Raw genomic sequence first — 22,556 nt, forward strand, 5'->3', positions numbered from 1 at the left:
CACAGGATAATGGACAAGTTGAGGATATCAATAAGTTTATTAAAACTATGCTTCAACGTATGATAAGGGTCCATAAATTGGACTGACATTTTCTTCTTTTTGTTGCCTTGTGGGCATACCAAACCTCCGTTAGGATTTCTAACAGATTTACATCGTTTCAATTTGTTTATGGTCTGGAAGCTATCATTCTGATAGAATGTGAGATTCCGTCATTGAAACTGGCTATATAGCTTATTCCTACCACTTCTATAGAAAAGTGTTAGACTAGGAGGTAACTCCTCAAAACAATTCATTCTATTCATTCAAGTTGGTCTTTATTATATACATGAGGGAGAGACTGTTCATTTCATCTCCCGGTGGCTCTTCATATTTTCCATTATTTATTTACATAAGTTACACTTATTCACCCAATATTGATGATTAAGTGTCAACATTCCCCCCCTTAATCTGAAGGGATGTTGGTGAGTCCAAGCATCATTCTAAATCTTTCAAGCTTTTCTCTTCCAAGCACTTTGGTGAAGATGTCTGCAATTTGCTCATTAGTGGAACAATGGTAGAGATGGATTGTTTTGGCCTCAACATGATGTTGAATCAGATGATATTTAGTATCGATGTGCTTCTTTCGATCATGGAACTTTGGGTTCTTGGCCAAATTTATTGCTGAGGTATTGTCAATCATGAGTGGAGTCGATTGTACTTGTTTTACCTACAAATCTTCAAGAATTTTCCTGAGCCACACAATTTCTTTTGTTGCCTTAGCTACTGCCACATATTCTGCCTCTGTTGTGAAATCTGTTGGAACTGATTTTTTGAGTGATCTCCAGGAGATAGCTCCTCATCCAAGACTCATAGCATAACCTGAAGTAGATACCCCAGTTTCTTTGTCTCCATCGAAGTATGAATCAGAGTATTCAATCAAGCTGAAGTTGTCCACTTGTGTATATTTGATTCCAAAGTCTTGAATTCCCTTCAAGTACCTTAGAACTCTTTTTGCAGCAGACCAATGTCCCTCACAAGGCTTTTGCATAAACCTGGAGAGGATTCCAACAACAACGAAATGTCTGGTCTGGTAGTAGTTAGGTAGTTGAGACTCCCTACAAGCTGTCTATACTTTGTTGCATCCTCAAATTCTTTTCCTTCAATGGATGCGAGCTTTAAGTTTTGTTCCATTGGAGTAGTAAGAGGATTGCATTCTGTCATGCCAAACCTATTCAATAGATCCCCAATGTACTTCTTTTGAGAAAGGCATATGGACTTCAGATGTTGAGTTACTTCAATACCAAGATAGTAATTAACATATCCCAAATCAGTAATTTCAAAACTTTTCCTCAATTCCTGATGCAATGTAGCTTTCAATGTTCCCTGTCATCAAAAGATCATCTACATATACCACAAGATATACAACTGTTTTGCCAAATTTCTTGACAAATAAAGTTGCATCATCAAGATCATAATGTTTGAAATTGAGTTTCAGAAGATTCTCAGTTAGTTTTTCATACCAGGCTCGCAATTCTTGTTTGAGGCCATATAAGGATTTCACAAGTTTTCATACTTTATGTTTATGTCCTTTCACAACAAATCCTTTAGGCTGGGACATAAAAACATTCTCTTTTAGATCTCCATTCAAGAAAGTAGTTTTTACATCCATTTGATGGAATTTCCAACCGTTCTGAGCTGCTAGGGCAAAGAGTGTCCAGATGGTAGCCCATTTTGCTGCGGGGCAAAAGTCTCCTCATAATCGGCCCCTTCCTTCTGTGCAAAACATTTTGCCACAAGCTTGGCTTTGTGCTTGTCAAGTAAGCCATCATATTTATACTTGTTCTTGTAGACCCACTTGTAGCCAATTGGTTTGGTTCCTAATGGATGATCAACCAGCTTCCAAGTGCCATTCTTTATCAGGGCATCATACTCCTTTTGTATCGCTTCTTTCCATTCATCATGAAAAGCAGCTTCTTTGAAGGAATTTGGTTCAAAATCTATAGACAAATTCAATTCACAGTCATAAGAAACGTCCATATCAATAGGTGAATCAGATTCATCTACATCACCTCCATTTTTCCGGTTTGAATTTCTAGTTCCTGTCTTTCCAACCTCATCAGGATGAATGTTTTCAAGTGTCTTTGTTAGCCACTTTGGGGGACCTTTCTCAGATGGTTTAGGCTGCTCCGTTGATTGAGTTGGGACTGAATCAAGATTGAGTCTCCCAATTCTATCAATCACATGATGTTGGCATTATGACATAGATTTGGCACTATCACACATGTGTTGTCCTTGATGGAAACTCACTTAGATAACATATCACAGTTCAGACTCACAGATTAAAGAAAGAGAGGTATATGTAGGTTCCCCATTGACTAAGCCGCATGTACACGCGGGTTAGCAGACCAAAAGGAGTGTATAGCGTACACACGCACTTTAACAGAAGGAAAGGCGCGCACATGTTGGAAAACTAAGTTTTGGTCCATGGTATTTTGATCCATGGTATTGGTCCAAGGTATCTGATCCAAAGTGTTGACCCTAGGTATTTGGTCCAAGGTATTGGTCCTAAGTGGTTTTGGTCCATGGTATTGAGTAAGGCCTAAGATTATAAAAGGAGGAGAAGATCATTAGGCAAAGGCACTCAAGTATTGAATATCTGATGAAGAGCAAGATCTAGAATACAGGTTATTGGGTTATGGTGCATAACTGGATCTGAATCAAGGATGAACCTTAGTGCTTGATGAAGGATAAGATCTAATGATGGGTCAAGATCTTAAGGCTTGAAGTGAAGTATCTTTGTGTTGTTTTGATCTTTTATCTGAATAACTGGTGCATGTTGTAGTCTGTAAATATGATGATCTAGGTATAACTGAAGTTTGGAATTGTTGTATAGATTAAATCATCATTTACAGATCTGTACGCAGGTTCACTTTAGAAAAGGCACGTATACATGCTGGTTCTACATATCAAAACAGCGTATACATCTTAAATTTGATTTGCAGATCCGTACGCAGGTTTGCCCTGAGAAAAGTGTGTATGCACACAGGTTCGGCACATTGAAGTAGCATATACCTCATAAAATATGCTTTAGCTACTTCTGTTTGATATTGCAGTGTTCTGTGTTTTGGTTACTATATTCTAGTTACTGTATTCTGGTTACAATATTCTGAAAAGTGATTGATTGATTCAGTTGTGGTTGGTGCAAAGGAAATTGGTTGATATAGATATATTTGATGTTTGAATGATGTTATTGATGGATCTAGTCTGAAAATTTATGAAATGTGGTCCTTGGAAGAAAAGAGAAGGTTGTAGCCTTCTGTAGGTCGGCACCTATGTACTAGTAAACATATCAACTAGTACAAGAGCTAGGGGGTTGTAGCTCCCTTCCAAGAGAAGCTGGAGAATGAGAGAAGGTTGTAGCCTTCTGCAGGTAGAAGCCTGCATACTGGTATAAGACTGCACCAGTACAAAAATTGTAAAATGAAGTTTCTTATTAAAAAGAAGATAGAGACGATTGCAGCAGGTGGTTTTCACCCACATCAAGTTTCCACCTTATATCTTGTGTTCATGTGTGTGATTGTCTGTTCTGTTTTTCCTGCACCTGGTTACTGTTTATATGGTTTTGATGCACTGATTAAAGATCAACATATGATGAATTAATAGAATCATAAGTTTGCAGGATATACGCTAGTTGCCTTAAATATAGTTGCGTATACATGCAAGTTTCATTAACTGAAGTAGTGTATATGAATCTGATTATGGAAATGAAATATTATTGAATTGCTAATACTGATTCACCCCCCCCTCTCAGTATTATTTCCAACAATTGGTATCAGAGCAGGTCCTTCAGAAGAAGCTTGATCGCTTGAAGGAAGATCTATCATCATGAGTAACTACGAAAGAGAGGGATCCATTAGACCACCAATATTTGATGGGAGCAACTTCATTTATTGGAAGGTAAGAACCACAACTTATCTTCAATCTCTTGGAATAGATGTTTGGGAAATCATGGAAGGAGGATATACATTTCCATCAGCAATTCCTACAGATACGGCAGGTAAAAAACAATATGAAACCAATGCCAAGGCTGTCAATACATTATTGGGGAGTCTGTCACAATCAGAATTTGTCAAAGTTATGCAGCTCAAAACCGCCAAAGAAATATGGGACAAGATCGTTCTAAGCTATGAAGGAGACAATCAGGTAAAACGTGCAAAACTGCAAACTCTCAGAATTCAATATGAAACTCTCAAAATGCATAATGATGAAAGTATAGCTAGTTACTTCTTACGTATAGATGAGATTGTTAATTGCATGAAGAACTTGGGTGAAGAGATAAAAGAAGTTACTTTAGTTGAAAAGGTTTTAAGATCATTGTCTACTAAGTTTGAATCAAAAGTATCTGCCATAGAATAAAAGCAGGATCTTCAGACTATTACTATGATACATCTGCACGAGATCTTAACTGCTTTCAAAATGAGAAAAGGAGATCCATCAGATATGAGAGAAGCCACATTCAAAGTTTCAGGAAGAGAAGAACTCAATGAATCAGGACATATTTCAGAAGGAGAGGAAGAAGCAAACTTTGTCAAGAACCTTCAACGGGGTTCCGGAAGATTCAGAGGTAAACTACCTTTCAAAAGTTTTGCTTGTGGAAGAGTCGGTCATTATGCTGCCAAATGTCCTCATAAAGATAAGCTTGATAAAGGTAAGGAATCAACAAAATGGAATAGAAAACAAAAGGAATCAACAAAATGGAATAGAAAACAAAGTGTAAGTAAGAAGAGCTACTATATGCATGAAGATAGCGATGGTTTATCAAATAGTGATGAAGATGAAAATGGTAATAACTATAGACTTCTGATGGCTTTTGAAGATGATGATTTCTTGGATGCTTTAGATGAATATGACCTTTACGAAGAATCTCTAAACTCAAAATATGTTTAGAAGAAAAGAATATGATTATAAATACTCTGACATTCCAACTTTCTGAAAGAGAAAAACACAATGAAAAACTAGAATGTGAAATTGTGGGTCTAAGAAAGGATATTGAGAAAACAAAAGCTCTCAATCTTAGATTTGCTAAAGGATCAGAAACCTTAAATGAAATTATCAAAGTGCAGCATTCTCCTCTGATAAAGACAGGTCTTGGATATACTGAAGAAGCATCCCAAGCTCAGAAGCCGTCAACCTCCACTAAAAGCTATCTTGATGCAACAACGAGCAGTGAACAATTTGACAATCGACAACAAAGGCATAAAGCAGATGACCAGGTAAATCAAACTAAATTTACTTCAAGGATGAACAGAAGCTACAACCAACCTCAGGTAAATCATACTAAATCTGTTTCAAGAATGAATATCAATAGCAACTACAATCACCAGGTCAGTAGATTCGATAATCACATGAACTTCTTCAATGGCCAATGATTTTCATGTCATAACTTTGGACACAAAGCTGCTCAATGTGTTTCTTACAATACCATCATGACTAGAGAAGCACGAAATCAAAGGAATTTGATGGGGATCATGAAATGAACCTACAATAACTTTTCCCTTCTTGAAAATGAAATAGAATGCTCTATCTGCAACAACTTCGGTCATGAAGAATCTGAATGCAGGAGTAAATTTTGGCAAACATCTTAGAAGGAGCAAACTTCATTAAATCCCAAAATATGGAGAAAGAAATAACTGCAAGAAAGATGTGGTATAGCCTTGTATGCAGAAGGACAATAAAATCAGTGGTACATTGACAGTGGATGCTCGAAACACATGACAGGTGATAAAGAAAAACTTCAGTCATATAATGCCTTAGAAAAGGAAAAGAAGGTCTCAGTTGGAAATGACACTCCTGCTGTCATAAAAGGTAAAGGTTATATTCTCTTAAAAGAAAAAGTTAAAGATGGGAATGTTATGTATGTTGATTGTCTAAAGCATAACCTATTGAGTGTCAGTCAAATGTGTGATCAAGGAAATGAAGTAGTATTTCGATCAAATGGATGTGTTGTTTGTGAGCTTGATATAGGAGAAACCATGACCAAAGGTATAAGAACTCCAGACAACTTATACATACTCAAGGGAGGACAAAAACAGTGCTATTTATGCAAAAATGATGAACACTGGCTATGGCACAGAAGATCGGGGCATTTAAGCTTCTCTCAAATAAGAAAAGCATGCAGATTCCAGGTTGTTCGTGATCTTCCTGATATCAGTATCCCCAAAAATACAATATGAAAATCATGTCATTTTTGTAAGCAAACCAGAGCACACTTCCCTAAAAAGGAGGGATCAACTAGTAAGCCTCTTGAACTTGTTCATACTGATTTATGTGGACCATCAAGGAAAAAGTCACCTCGTGGAGAGGAATACTTTTTATTGTTCATTGATGATTTTTCCAGAATGTGTTGGATGGGGCTTCTAAAGAATAAAGATGAAGCATTTGAAAAATTCAAAGCCTTCAAAGCCTTGGTTGAAAATGAATCAGATCGCAAAATCAAATGCCTCAGATCTGATCGAGGAGGGGAATTTACCTCGGATGAATTCTTTGACTTTTGTGAAGAACATGGAATAAAAAGGAAATTCTCCACTGCAAGGACTCCTCAACAAAATGGAGTGGTAGAAAGGATGAATAGAACTGTTCAACAAATGGCTCGTGCTATGTTAGATGAGTCTGGAACTCTTGCAACCTTCTGGGGTGAAGCTGCATTCGCTGCCGTCACTATTCTCAACCAAGCAAATGTTTGGGTAAACAACACTCAAAATACACATGAACTTTGGTATGGTAAGACTCCTATTGTAAAATGCTTCAAAGTTTTTGGAAGCAAATGTTACATCAAAAGGACTGATGAAAGACTTCGCAAGTTTGAACCCAGAGCAGCTGAAGGCATTCTCCTTGGTTACTCTTCTCGAAGTAAAGGATATAAGTGTTATAATAAAAGACTTGGGAAAATTATTGAAAGTATTGATGTTGTGGTTGATGAAGAATGAAAAAATCCAAAGCAGGTAAAAACCGAAGATTGTGGAGAAGATGAGGATTATCCTTTAACATAAAATCATATTAATTTTGAATAAGAAACCAATGAAGCACCAGAAGAACAGATAATGACAGAAGAAAAGACTCCATCCAGGTATGTTCAGAAAAATCATCCAAAGACTCAAATTTTGGAACAGAAAGAGGTAAGTGTACAGACAAGAAGAACTATTACAGAAGCTTCAAGCTATCTAGCATTGCTTTCCTCCATCGAACCTCAAAATGTAAATGAAGCATGCAAAGATGAATGTTGGGTCAAGGCCATGAATGAAGAACTTGAGAAAATTGAAAAGAATAATACTTGGGAATTAGTTCCTAGACCTCATGATAAGAATATCATAGGAACCAAATGGAGAAGTTATTAGAAACAAGGCTAGAATTGTTTGTAAAGGATATGCTCAACAAGAAGGTATATATTTTGAAGAAACCTTTGCACCTGTTGCTAGACTTGAAGCCATAAGTATGTTCCTTGCTCTTTCTAGTTTTCAGAAATTCAAAGTATACCAAATGGATGTAAAATCTACCTTTCTTAATGGAGACTTAGAAGACGAAGTATATATTGAGCAACCAAATAGATTCATCCTTGGAAATGATGCAAAACCTGTATGCAGACTTAGAAAAGCTCTCTATGGTCTAAAACAAGCTCCAAGGGCCTGATATTACTGTCTTGACAAATACCTCCATCAATGAGGGTTTTCAAAAGGATCAGCTGATAGCAATCTATATACAAAGGTTGATAATAATAAATTGCTAATACTTGTTGTGTATGTTGATGATATCATTTTTGGTAGTAATGAAGAAGCCATGAGTCGAAATTTTGCTTCGGTAATGCAACAAGAATTTGAAATGTCCCTGCTTGGTGAGCTTACATATTTTCTTGGTATACAAGTTCAACAAAATAAAGATGGTATTTTTCTGTCACAAACCAAATATCTCAAGTAGATCTTGAAAAAATATGGCATGGAAGATTCTAAACCAGTATGTACCCCAATGGTAACAGGATGCAGTCTCAGCTCAAATGATGAATCAGTAGCAGTACATCAACCAACCTACAGATCCATGATTGACAGTCTGCTTTATCTAACAAGTACCTGACCAAACATCATGCATGTAGTGGGAATAATTGGAAGATTCCAAGCAAATCCAAAGGAATCACAACTTCAGGTAGTCAAAAGGATTTTCAAATATCTTCAAGGAACATAGAATTTTGGTTTATGACATCCTAGAGATACATATCTTACACTTCATGCATATACAGATGCAGATTGGGCAGGAAGCATTGATGACAGAAAAAGCACTAGTGGTGGTGCATTCTATATGGGTTCCAGATTAGTGTCTTGGTTCAGCAAGAAACAAAGTTCAATTGCATTATCTACAGTTGAAGCAGAATATGTGGCTACTACATCTTGCTGCACACAACTCTTTTGGATGATGCAAACATTGCAATACATTCAGATCACATGTACTCCACCCATCTCCATTCTATGTGATAATACAAGTGCCATCAGTATTTCAAAGAATCCAGTCATGCATTCCAAGACCAAGCACATACCCATCAAATATCATTTTCTACGTGAACAAGTGCTTGAACAAAAGGTCAAATTGGAGTATGTTCCCTCCAAAGAATAGGTTGCTGATATATTCACCAAACCACTGCCCAGAGAGACATTTGAATATCTTAGACAGAAGCTGGGAGTAGTTGATGCATCATCCTGCTATTAAAACTTATATGTTTCAGAGAAAAGTGGTTATACGCGAGTTTCATGAAGTGTAGCCGCGTACATACGCCGGTTTCTGTGGATACAGTAGCGTATATGTTGGTTTGAAGAAAATCAGTATAAAAGGAGTCTGATATGGGTCTAGCAGTGATCATTTGGCGCAGGTTCAGGGGGAGCATATACTTCTAATAATGCATTGTTGGCATTATCTTAGAAGATCTTGGTACAAATTCACAGTTTTTTTTGATTCAGGTGGAACAGGTTTAGGGGAAGATCATGGTTGCTGGTCTGGATGCTGATTGACAGATGCTGCTGATGATAGTTGCTAATAACTATGATGGTCTTGTTTCAGATATTTGGTCTCTATGTCATGTATATATTTTAATGTCAAGGTCATGAAACAACCTATTTTCTTACCCCACTATGCATGGGATGGATGATGTAATGTTCTTGTTTTGACATGTATAAACAATTGGTATATCCCCGCTTGGTTGGGTGGAAACTTGGTATATCCCCACTTGGTTGGGAGATGGATGTATGTATGAGTCATTGGTGATAGGAAGGTCATTTATGATGTATGTATAGAGTCATGTTCTTCTTTTAGAACATCTTTTTGCAAACCTTTCTTATATTCAAGGGGAGCATGGAGCTCAATCAACACACTTCAGCATACTAGAGAAATCCGCATGAACTCAGGGGGAGCATAACCCTTTGCCCTTGATGACAAAGGGGGAGAGTGACTTGGGGTTGCCATCAAGTCCAAAGGGGGAGATTGTTGGCATTATGACACAGATTTGGCACTATGACATAGGTGTTGTCCTTGATGGCAACTCACTTGGATAATAGATCACAATTCAGACTCACAGATTGAAGAAAGAGAGGCATACGCAAGTTCCCCATTGACCAAGCCACGTGTACACGCATGTTAGTAGACCAAAAAGAGCGTATAGTGTACACACCACTTTCACAGAAGGAAAGGCACGTACATGTTGGAAAACTAAGTTTTAGTCCAGGGTATTTTGATCCATGGTATTGGTCCAAGGTATCTGATTCGAAGTGTTGACCCTAGGTATTTGGTCCAAGGTATTGGTCCTAAGTGGTTTTGGTCCATGGTATTGAGTAAGGCCTAAGATTATAAAAGGAGGAGAAGATAATTAGGCAAAGGCACTTAAGTATTGAATATTTGATGAAGAGAAAGATTTAGAATATAGGTTATTGGGTTATGGTGCATAGCTGGATCTGAATCAAGGATGAACCTTAGTGCTTGATGAAGGATAAGATCTAATGATGGGTCAAGATCTTAAGGCTTGAAGTGAAGTATCTTTGTGTGGTTTTGATCTTTTATCTGAATAACTGGCGCATGTTGTTGTCTGTAAATATGATGATCTGGGTATAACTAAAGTCTGGAATTGTTGTAAAGATTAAATCATCATTTACAGATTTCTACACAGGTTCACTTTAGAAAAGGCGCATATACACGCTGGTTCTGCATATCAAAATAGCATATACATCTTAATTTTTTTTTTTTTTCAGATCTGTACGCAGGTTTGCCTTGAGAAAAGTGTGTATGCATGCAGGTTTGACACATTGAAGTAGCATATACCTCATAAAATATGCTTTAGCTACTTCTGTTTGCTATTGCAGTGTTCTGTGTTCTGGTTACTCTATTTTGGTTACAACATTCTGAAAAGTGATTGATTGATTTAGTTGTGGTTGGTGCAAAGGAGATTGGTTGATGCAGATATATTTGATGTTTGAATGATGTTATTGATGGATCCAGTCTGAAAATTTATGAAACGTGGTCCCTAGAAGAAAAGAGAAGTTGGTAGCCTTCTGTAGGCCGACACCTACATACTAGTAAACATATCAGCTAGTACAAGAGCTAGGGGGTTGTAGCTCCCTTCCAGGAGAAGCTGGAGAACGAGAGAAGGTTGTAGCCTTATGCAGGTAGAATCCTACGTACTGGTATAAAACTACACTAGTACAAAATTTTTAAAAAGAAGTTTCTTATTAAAAAGAAGAAAGAGACAATTGTAGCAAGTGGTTTTCACCCACATTGAGTTTCCACCTTATATCTTGTGTTCATGTGTGTGATTGTCTATTCTGTTTTTACTGCACTTGGTTACTGTTTATATGGTTTTGATGCACCGATTAAAGATCAACATATGATGAATTAACAGAATCATAAGTTTGAAGGATATACGCTAGTTGCCTTAAATACAGTTGCATATACATGCAAGTTCCATTAACTGAAGTAGCGTATATGAATCTGATTATGGAAATGAAATTTTATTGACTTGCTAATATTGATTCACCTCCCCCTCTCAGTATTATTTCCAACACATCACTTAAAGTATCATCCATTGTTGTAGTTTCACATGGGGGAGAGAGTGCTTCAGAAGAAGATTCCACAGGTTGATCTAGTATAGGAACCCCCCTTCAAGATGTGGAATCTAATTATCAAATTCTTGAAATGATTTTGCATTTGCGAATCTATCCAAGCAATCAAGTTGCCGCTCAACAACATTGTCAGTTTTGGATGTTTCAAGAAAGATTACATCTCTAGATACAACAAACTTTTTATTGACTTCATCATAGAGACGGTATGCTTTGGAGGTGTTTGAATACCCCAGGAAGATACACTTATGACTTCTTGCACTAAGTTTGTTTCTATGTATCTTTGGTATCAAGGCATAACAGGTGGAACCAAAGACCCTGATATGATTTACCGAAGGAATGTGCCCATACCACGTTTCATAGGGAGTCTTGTTTCTGATAGCATTAGATGGACATCTATTCTTTATATATACAACACATAGAACTGCATCAGCCCAAAACATCAATTTTACATTTTTGAAAAACATCATGGAGCACACCATATTTAAGATTATCCTATTCATTCTTTCAGCTACACCGTTCTGTTGGGGATTATAAGGCACAGTTGTTTGATGTTTGATCCCATGTTGGCGAAGATAGTTTTCAAATTCATTTGAAGTATATTCTTTTCTATTATCAGTGCAAATAGAGCCAATATGAGATTGTGCATCATTTTCAATCCATGTATGAAGTTCTTGAATGTTTGAAAAGCATCATATTTGTTCTTTAATAAATAAACCCAACACATTCTGGTGTAGTCTTCAATAAATGTCATCATATATTTATTTCCATTTGCAGAAGGAATAGGCATTGGACCACATAAATCTGAATGAATGAGTTCAAGTTTTCTATGTGCTCTTGAATGTGAATCATGAAAATACTGTTTTCTATGCTTTCCTAGAATGCAAGCATCACATTGCTTAAGTTTCCTAGGAATGGTAGGAAAACCGGTAACACCATTTTTCTTCAACAAGCGGAGGCTGTCATAGTTCAAATGTCCAAATCTAGCATGCCATAATAAACTTGATGGAAGTGTACCTTCTTCATAATGAGAATTGTATGAGAAATGTTGTGCACAAGCAGAGGTACCGTGTAGTTTGAGAAGTCTTTCTTCTTCTATCCCCCTCATGACAAGTGAGTGGTCAGATGCTTTTCTCACCTCAAGCTTGCCATCAAACATATGAATGGAGTGACCTTGTTGGTGGATGTGGACCAAGGACAACAAGTTTCTCTTCAGTTGTGGGAGATATAGAACACGATGCAGAAGAAAGTTTGGAAGACCAGGCAATTTAAGTCTGATTGTGCCAAGCCCTGATGGCCTGAGTTTTGATTGGTCGGAAAAGTATACTGCTCCATCAACATTGTCATTAAATTCTTCAAAAAAATATTTTCTATGAGTCATGTGGCAAGTTGCTCCTGAATCAAGCAACCAATCATTTTTCCAAGAAGCAAGTGAAGCATTAAATAAATCTTCATTTACTCCAATATTACATTGTGCCACAACATAATGAGCGTATTCAGGTGCTTTACCTTTGTCTATTTCATTAGTTTTACCTTTGGGTTGGTTTCTTTGCTGCTCAATTTTGTCCCAAGTAACTTGCATGTGGAGGCGTCATGTGATCCATTTCTTTTACAGCGTATGCAATGCAAATCTGACTTTTCTCCTTGGGAGTGTCTACCCCCCCTGCCTCTGAAATATCTTCCTCTTCCTCTTCTACCACCTTTTCCTATGGAAGAATCTTGGGCAAGATTATTTTCTTTATGAGCAAGGAACACAGCCTCTTCAGAAGATTCAGGGGCCGCCTTCTTTCCAAAAGCTTTCTCTCTTTCAACAATTTTTTTTTACAAGAGAGTCAAAGTTAATATCTTTGAGATTTCCATTTGCTTGCAATGACTCAAGATAATTGGAGTAAGTAGGATAAAGTGCCTTGAGAAAAGCTATAAGAAGAATATCCAATTCAACCTTAGTGGCTTTGATATCATGCATTATAGATTTTACTTCGGATGCAAGAGCAAGAGGATCATTATTTTGTAATTCAAGAGTGAAGAGTTTAATCATGAGTTGAACAACTTCAAGTGCAGAGTGTGAGTCATAGAGTTCTTTCAACTTTTGTAAGGCTTCGAAAGCAGTTGAAAATGGTGAAATATGGAAACTCACCTCTTCACTTACAGATGCTGCAATTAATGTATAGGCTTTGTTGTTATTATTTTCCCAAATGGCGAACTCTTTGTCTGAGGTAGGCTGTTCTAGCTCTTTGTCTCCGTCTCCAACACACACTCCTTTCCACAACTCATTGAAAATGAGGGCGTGTTTTATCATTCGGGACCACTCAGGATAGTTCTCCTTGCCAGTGAGAACTATTCCCACAATAGATATGATTGAATGCATTGTAAAATATATGTGTTGTAAAAATACTTCTGCTAGAAAAAAAATTGCACTGTAGTAGAAATATTCTGAATTCTTATGAAAACCAAGAAACAAGCTGCACAGATAGGGGTTTCTAATGCTTCTTTTGGAAAAAAATGAATAATAACAGACAACCAAGTTCCAATCCATTTGGAGCACAACCAACATTTAGGCAGACCAACACTGCAACAAATACTGATCCATTTATCCTAAGGCCTTTTGGGAATACGACATGGATCAAAACCTTTAAAACATTCAAACCATATATCAAAATGCAGTCAACACATATCTGCCTTTTCAACCATGGGTAGTGCACATAATTCAATACAACATTTCATATAATTCAAGATCAAAGACAGGAGAATGCCCTATAAAAAAATATATGACCCTTCATACTGTCAACTTTCTGATTACCCTCTACCATTAATTGAATTCCATTTGGTGCGCAGATTAGCAGTTCAATGTTTGGTGCCATGTTTTTTTTTTTGATCTTTATTGCATAAAATTATACACGAACAAGCATTCTAATATGTATTAATAGTCACAAAACTAAAAACACATTGCGAAAATAGCGAGAGTTGATCACTTGAGAATTTAAAACAAAAGGTCGTCTACAAAGTAGCTAGATGCATCCATCTGCGATGGGCCCGAAATTCCGTGGAGCCACTCCTTTGCACTTTGCTTCCGCTGGTGGACATTCAGCGTGGTGATGGATGAATTACTCGAGCATGGCGCTGACATTGATGCATGGATCAAGGGTGGCGCATGTGGCTGGACTCCCCTTCACAGTGCAGTGAAGGAGCGAAATAAGAAAGCCATGGAATTTCTAATTGAGAATGGGGCCTATCTTCCGGATGATATGAATGACACCAGATTCAATCCTGACCTTATTACTGCCCGGGACTTGAATGGGCTTATGAGTTTCACAGGAGAAGGGAAGCGACCCTAATATCTTCATCAGGTGATGGAACTTCAGGCAGTGAGGAGTATGTCAATATAACCTTGTAAAGAGGTTAGGGGGAGAGGCCGAGGGGCCGAGGTCGATACCACTTCCAAGTGTATTCATATACCACTACAACGAAACTACAACAATGGAACTACACCAGATGCTCGAGTTGGTCTAAGGTGCCAGATTAAGGTTCTGGTCCAAAAGGTGTGCGTTCATATCCCACAGCTGTCACCAGATGCACGAGTTTCCACTACGTTTCCACTACGATTCCAAAAATACCACCGAGCAGTATTCAATGAGATACCACCGAGTGGGCCGACTGTTCAGAGGGAATATAAAACACATATGACAGTGGGTTTAGGCCTTAGGAGCATGGCAGAGGTGTGAGTTCTACAAAATAGGCAGAACATAGGCAGGAAACTGACACCAGGAGTTACACAAAAGCTAATTTTGGGAGCTGGCTCTGATACCATGTCAGACCTGGAGGTAACTCCTCAAAACAATTCATTCTATTCATTCAGGTTGGTCTTTATTATATAGATGAGGGAGAGACTGTTCATTTCATCTCTCGGTGACTCTTCATATTTTCCATTATTTATTTACATCAATTACACTTATTCACCCAATCCTGATGATTAGGTGTCAACAAAGAGGAACATCTTTTACATCTGACTCGCTTAGATGAGACATGACATGATACCGATTTAGCTAATGAAACTCATAAGAGACATATTAAGGCACAATAAGAAAAGAGTGTCAAGCCTCATGTCTTTTCAGAAGGAGACCTTGTTTTGATTTATGATCAAGATTCTAATAAATTAGGTTTAGGAAAGTTCAAGCCAATGTGGCTAGGTCCATACATTAAAACGTGTTCTTGCAAAAGAGGCGTATGATCTAGTAGATTTTGATGGAGTTCCATTGGTGCAACCTAGAAATGGGATGTACCTTAAAAAATACTATGCTTGATTTTGCGCAGTACACTATGTACATATTGTATATAGGTGTGTTGAATGTGTTTGCAGCGTGTCCCTTCAGAATTTCCTTCTGTTTCTGTTAATCCCGTTTACATTTGGTTTGTAGATGTCAACATTCTTGGAATCATTTTTTGGTTATGCTGATGGTGATAGTCGTAGTACTCGAAACATATCTTCTGCAACATGGGCCATATTCGCTCCAGATGGCGAGTTAGTGAGTCTACAAGGAATTTGTATCAATCACTCTACCAATAACATCATTGAGTATAACACGATGATCAAACTACTATCTGATGCTATTTCACATGGTATCCTCCGTATAGTCATCATATTGGTCTTACAACTTCTAGTACTATAGTTGACTATTGTCTACTCAGTTAGAAGTCCAACTATGATTTGCATGTTCTTAAGGTTTCATGTCCTAGAAAGACACTTTGATTACATCCAATATCAACACATTTCTAGAAATCTAAATACATTTATAGATGCATTGGCTAATCATGTTTTAGATAGACATTTTCAACACATGTAAATAATTTCAATACACATCACACCAATTGAAAGCGCTAATAGAAACGTAGGAAAAACTTAAGATAGCTATATAAAATATGTTTGGTTTTACAAAATTTTTTCCTGAGACACATATGGCCACACGACCTATCATATCCAAAAATGTACATGAAAATATGGCTGTATGCATCCTAGTAGACTAATAATAGTGCTCACGATAACATGCCACTGCACGAGCTATCTTGTGAAATAGCTAACCGATATGACCTAGCACTCCAATAGTATGTCGCTGTAATCACATAGGAAGTTAGTCGACCATGGTATCAGCTATGCCATGTGTCAGCCCCTCCATATGATGCTCTACCTCTGTGAGGGTTTGTTCTATGTTGAGATCGTGTAGTATTTCCTGTCCTACTACAACAACCTGTATTGGTGCTAGTACCGGTTGTGGGTCTCTTGTTCATTGGAGATATGAGATACCCACAGGTCGAAAGGGTCTAATATCTGCATGTACAAATCAATAGTTTAGTCTCAGAAACGTAAAAAATAAAAAAAAATTGTAAAATTAAAAATTAAAGATGGTCAAGATATCTTACCTATAGCACCCCATTGCTCTCCCTCAGGAAGCGTGAGCTCTGGGTCTCTGTGTAAATCCACCCATGCGTATGGATATTCATTTTCCATAATAAATTGCATGTGCAACCATCTGAAGAAAATCACTTTGAAGCTCATGGACGATGGACTTGCATGGCAGGACATGAGATCTATCCACCTCCTCATCTATGGAACTCTCGCATCAACGGGATCAAGTGAGATATGTTGAGGCCATAACAATGAAATCATCTCTAGAGAAAAGGAGACCAAGATTGCTCCATAGCCAAAGTTATTTAGTCTCCCATCTTTTTCTTTAGTCAACTGTTCTTTCATGTTGACCAATACTCCCTCACTCCAGTTGAAGACGATTAACTCTATGCATTCTAGAGCATACTACATATATGACCTATTGGCCACATGTAGTATAGAGATACCTACCAATGTGGAAATAATGAACGAGATCATTCTTAGAGGTAGTTGGACCACATATTTTATGTTGATTTTCCCATCCTTGGTCGACTAGGCTCAAGGTCTGCAATGGGTGGTGACACAATCCTTGATTATTTATCCTCCCCTTTTCATGCCTGTGAAAGAGATGGAGGGACCTCGTCTAGATAGACCACTCACGAAATATATTTCTTCTACCTTTATCTTGATAAGCTGTGCTCCTAGTTTGAATTCCAGCGCTTGAACATCCCATGCATGTACAAGATATTCAAGTAATTCCATCTGTTGCCTCATTTCGGGAAGCCAACATAATTTTAGTAATCCATAATCTCTTAGTGCCTGGATGGTAGTGGGACCATTTTATGAATTCATATCTTGTTCTTCATGCTCTCTTTCCCTCCATATCAGAGACATTTTGTAGCAATGAAGTCTTGAAACATCACAAAGAGACTCATTATGCTCAATTTCATACAAAAAACTTGATAAATTTTGAGATAAACTAGTGGGAAAAATTTTGGTTTTGCACCCAACACACCCCCCTAAGGGAGGATAGTGCATTGGAGTGCTCCCTCTAGTGTTAAGTCTATAGGATCAATGCACCTTTCGACCTTATGGGATTGTGTTGATCGAGGGGTGAAATATATGTGCCCTAAGGCCTCCAAAAACCTAAGAAATGTGCATGAAACTACAAAATGGCACCATGAAAAGAAAGAGAAAGGTATGAGCTCCTACCTGGAAGTGACGATGCCTAAAATGATCCTCCGGATTGACCACAATCAACTGCAGAAGATCAAGGGTAAAAAGTACTCAGAGCTCCAATGTCAAATGGTAAATGTGAAATGGTAAAAATGAATTGTCATTTTAGATATTTATGGTCATTTCTTCATTATTTTATTTGTATTTAATGTTTTGACCTTATTATAGTTCAATTTGATCATGAAACATGTATTTTTAATCCTTTTTATGGTGTTTTGAGAAGGTCGATAGTTGTTTAATGAATTCTATTGTGTTTTGAACGGAATAAGATCATTTTGACCAAGAGTAAATTTTTATCATTTTTTTGGGCTTTGTAAAATTATGAAAAAGGGACCCCCTTAGAGTTTTCTTTCAACTCTTTTCAGGCTCCCAAAATATGAAGATATTTCCAAGCACTTGTCTTTTAGAACTCGTTAAAGTAAATGAAAAGACATCTACTTAGTATAAGTTTAACCCTTTTCCGGACTGAGATAGACTACTTATTAAAATGGAATACCTTAGTCAAACATGGCTAAGAGGTTCATCTGAGTATTTTTTTCTGCCTTTTCAGACTCAAGAGCATATCTACGAAAAAGAACATTTGGATTTTTCTTTTTCACCTCTTTTTCAAACTCTCTAAACATGAAAAAGATGTCGATTTTTCACCTTCGTTGGACATCAAACAATGATGGAACCATCTATCACGACGAGACTAAGCCACTCCTTCTCTGTTTTCGTTAAATATTCTCAAAGGGATTCATCCGAAGGATGAACTTACAAATCTAGCATATTTTATCCTCGTGAAGCTTGTAAAAAATAAAGAGGTACTGATAAGTAATTGTTAGGGAAATTTGGAAAATAGGATACTCCACTTGTTAATGGTAACGATTCGCTCTTGAACACGACACTCTTCTACTTCATCTCCATCGCTATTGGGTTGGGAAATCTGCTTGTATTTTGGTTTATCATACCTTTTCAAAGCCTCCGTTTTGGTTTTGGGTCAATGTTGCCAACTCCATTTTAGTGTCGCCGCTAAGTTCAAGAGAAGTCATTCATTCAATATCTGCTACAATACTCTTAAGCCTTCATTCCATGTCTACCATTCTTGGTCTAGTTTCATATCAGCATCATTCTGATCATTCTGTCTCAAATCATCATAGCTATTTCATGTCACCGATGGGGGATAAATCAAGGCCCTCCTGTGATGGGTCTCTTCCTGTTGACATCAGCTCATTATCCAGGAAGTTGACTTAAAAAAACTTGTTTGGTACCTTGGTGCTTTCTTACATCAATGGCAAGTTTCCTCACTCTCGGTGACATGTTCACATAATTGGTCTTCGACTGAAATATTCTGTGTCATGTTCGACATCAACTCATTCATCCACACCATATAGATTGTACTAGAGTACCTTGAGAGCCATTAACACCATCGATGGTTTCTCTTGCGTTTGTTAACGACTTACATCATTGGCTGGTAATCAAATGGTGTCTACCATGTTCGACTTCAGCTCATTAATTCACATGGTTAGACTTGTACATTGGTTGGTCGTGTGAATGAGATAGAAGAACCCGAATCTAGTTTCATCCATCCGAGCTGTGATTTTAGGATTAACACAAGATCACAATGTATGATGGCTATGATCATATAGACAATAATACAGTCATGGTCCACCATCAGTCATTTGTGGACATGTATTTTTGTCATTGTACGTGTAATTTTAGCTTATGTGCTGAGCATGGGTCTGCCTCCCACAACAAGGATATCATAATGTAAATGTATTGTAAGAAATGATGATCTCGCCCATTGTTCTTGATCCCGACTTGTCACAAGGTAAAGCACTTTAGTCATTAGTTTTCATTTTTGACTTTGTTCTTTAGGGGGCAATCTGCTATAGGCCATTTTATCGCATATGGTCAATACGAATTTTAATGGGATAAATTCACATCCTTCAACATATTGTTATCATCCTTACACAAAGCCCAAGCATGACTCTGCTGAATCCCTAAGTTTTTGCTCTTGATTGCTGAGTTTCCAAGCTTTTAAGGCCCAGCACACCCTAGCCCTTTAGGGACCAACATTGACTACTAGGTTGACTCTCTTTGCACATGTGCTGATCATCAACATGTTTCTTAGTCTTTGGGGTGCACCGATTCTAGAAATTTGAGAAAATAAAAGAATCCCAAAGCTTCCTCTTCCAGAAGCTTCTTGAGGTTGTTTCAACCATTTACCTTGGATAAGAGTCTCAAATCCTATCTGATCCTACCTTGGATTTTTCACCTCTTATCCCTTGAGCTCATCCTTCCATCTCAAGTGGATCTCAAGCCTAGATTGGTAAATGGATAAGAATTCATGAACTACCTCCCTCATCTATATATTTACAACCATCCATGGGAAAGGGGTTGGATTTTGGAGATTGATTCTACCCTCATGTTGTTGCTTTGAGAGTCATTATTCCATGCATTAGGGTGACATAGAGGCATACTTTGTGGCAATAAAAGGACAAGTCAACTTGGGGAGCTCTTCTACAAGATCAACTCCTATTTTTAGTTGTAACTCTATCCATTTATTAATAAAAATAATATACCATTTTCCTATATATAATGTTATGATTTCATGTATTTAAATACCATGTTGATCCATTGAATGAAGTGATTGGATTATGCTAAATACATGTTGTAGATATTTGGCTTGCCTTGTTTGATTGTGTAGGTTCTAATTATAGCAATCAGAGCTAGGATTGGAGAGTACAAGCTGAGGAAGGAGCGAAGCTTATGATGGATTCTAGATAGGCCTCATCTCATCATTCAATTACTTTAAGGAAGTCATTGTGCCTTTTGCTTTCTGTTGTTCTAGGTCAGTCAACTAGACCTAGGGAAGACACTTCTGTCCGCAGTCGTAGATTCCATATAACAACGAAGAACTAAATGGAAGGGATGAAGAGGTAGAATAGGAAGAGATTACACATCATTTGAAGATCCTATATTGATAGTGCTACAACTATATTCCTAGTTTTTTCATGCATAGAGATCATTATGTGATTAATATTGCACATTTATATCACCACTAAACATATCTTGAACAAATGGGGAAAACACATTTGTTCCCTTTTCATCTACAAATATTGAAGCCTACTATAAGATGTTAAAAATGGAAAATTCTTTACTAATGATTAGGTAAAATATTTCACCAATAACCATAATTGTTATGAGAAGCTTGTTGGATGGTGTGAAGAAGGGAGGAATTTCAAAGCCTTAGGTAATAATCCCTTTCCTACTCTTCATTTCACATCAGGATATGTATGTGTTATAGTCTACATAATTATACAGAGTTTCCAGCAGAGACACATTCGAGGACTAGAGATACATGCATTAACATATATACATACACACAAAGATGAGAGAAAGGAAAGATAACAAAAGTAGTGGAAGACTAATAAATAACTATAATAAATATCACAACTTTACAATGCTTTCTTTTTCTCCTCTCTCTTATATCAATACACTATTTATGCCATAAGGTTTAGTCACAAGGTATTTATAACTATCTGAATACCTTGGTTGATCAACTTGAGTTATGAGGTTGGTTGACTTACTCTTTGATTTGACAATAGACAAAGTCAAATTGTTGGGTCTATTTAATTGAGTCAACTATCCCTTCCAACATCCCCCCTGACATCAATTCATTGCTCATCTTGAGCAAGTGGGAGATGTGAATCACAAATGAGGATTTTTTGGAACAAAGATGATAACACAATTTTTTTGAGAGAATATATGATGCAAAATATCATTAGCTAGGTTGGTGCAATCCTTGTGTGTTGAGATTTTCCATGGGAGTTGATGTTGGTGTTGGAGTTGTTGATGTTGCTACCAGAGTTGTAGATGCTTGTGGAGAGGCATGTTGGACTTTTTTCAAAATAATTTCTAGCCAAGTATAAAGAGGTACATCTTTAACAAGTGGTTTGATCCCTTTTCGTTGCCTTTTTTGTGATATCCACTATATTCATTCTACCTTTATCTCAATAGACTCATAATGCCATCTTGTAGTTGGAAAATTTGATTCTAACATAACAGGTTCAAAAAATTAAAATATTGGCCAGACAAGAGAAACTAGAGTGCATGCCCATTTAGGATTTAGTTCTTGAGGCCCCCCTATATCTATCTTGTCTATGTGTGGCACAAGTATTTACAATTACTAGTTGAAATTCGACCACTCATCTATAATTTATTAATCTTACATCATTACATAGGTCATCTTGGTCAAGTACTCTAATTTTTCTATCAATGTAGTAGGGATTCCACTAATTTTCTAATTGTTGTACTTGGTTAGGGATTTATTTAAGCGTTGAAGGGAATTATTTTCTTCAATTTGTAACCTCTTCCCTTCTATAAACCATTATCTCTCCTCCTTGATTGGGGCTACTTTTACCTCCTTTTCTATAGTAATCTATGTCGATAAGCCTTGTCTTGCTCTGAACTCCATCATCATTTGTTCCATCTTAGTGACATATTTGATTGAACTCTACTGTATCTTGAGTCAACTTCATGTTATGGCAAAGTAAATTGGCCATTTATTCAATTTTTTTGACATGACTATCATCAAATAATATTTCCCTCCAAGTTCTTCTTGTTTTGTTGAATTTAGAAAATTCTTCTTTTAGTATTGCATATATTTGGTTAATATATTCTTGTCGACTCTGTTGTTGAACTTGGCATTGATTTTCCTTTAATTTTACATTAATTTCCACCATTTGATGGAGTATCCATTGTAAATATTCTAGTCATTTGATTTGTATACTGAGTGTTCCTACTTACAACTTTTCTTATGCGAAGTTAATCCA

The sequence above is a fragment of the Pinus tabuliformis genome, chromosome Q, assembly GCF_031772625.1.
Source record: "Pinus tabuliformis cultivar Carrire ecotype Pingquan chromosome Q, CPIR1, whole genome shotgun sequence".
NCBI classification, from domain to species: Eukaryota; Viridiplantae; Streptophyta; class Pinopsida; order Pinales; family Pinaceae; genus Pinus; species Pinus tabuliformis.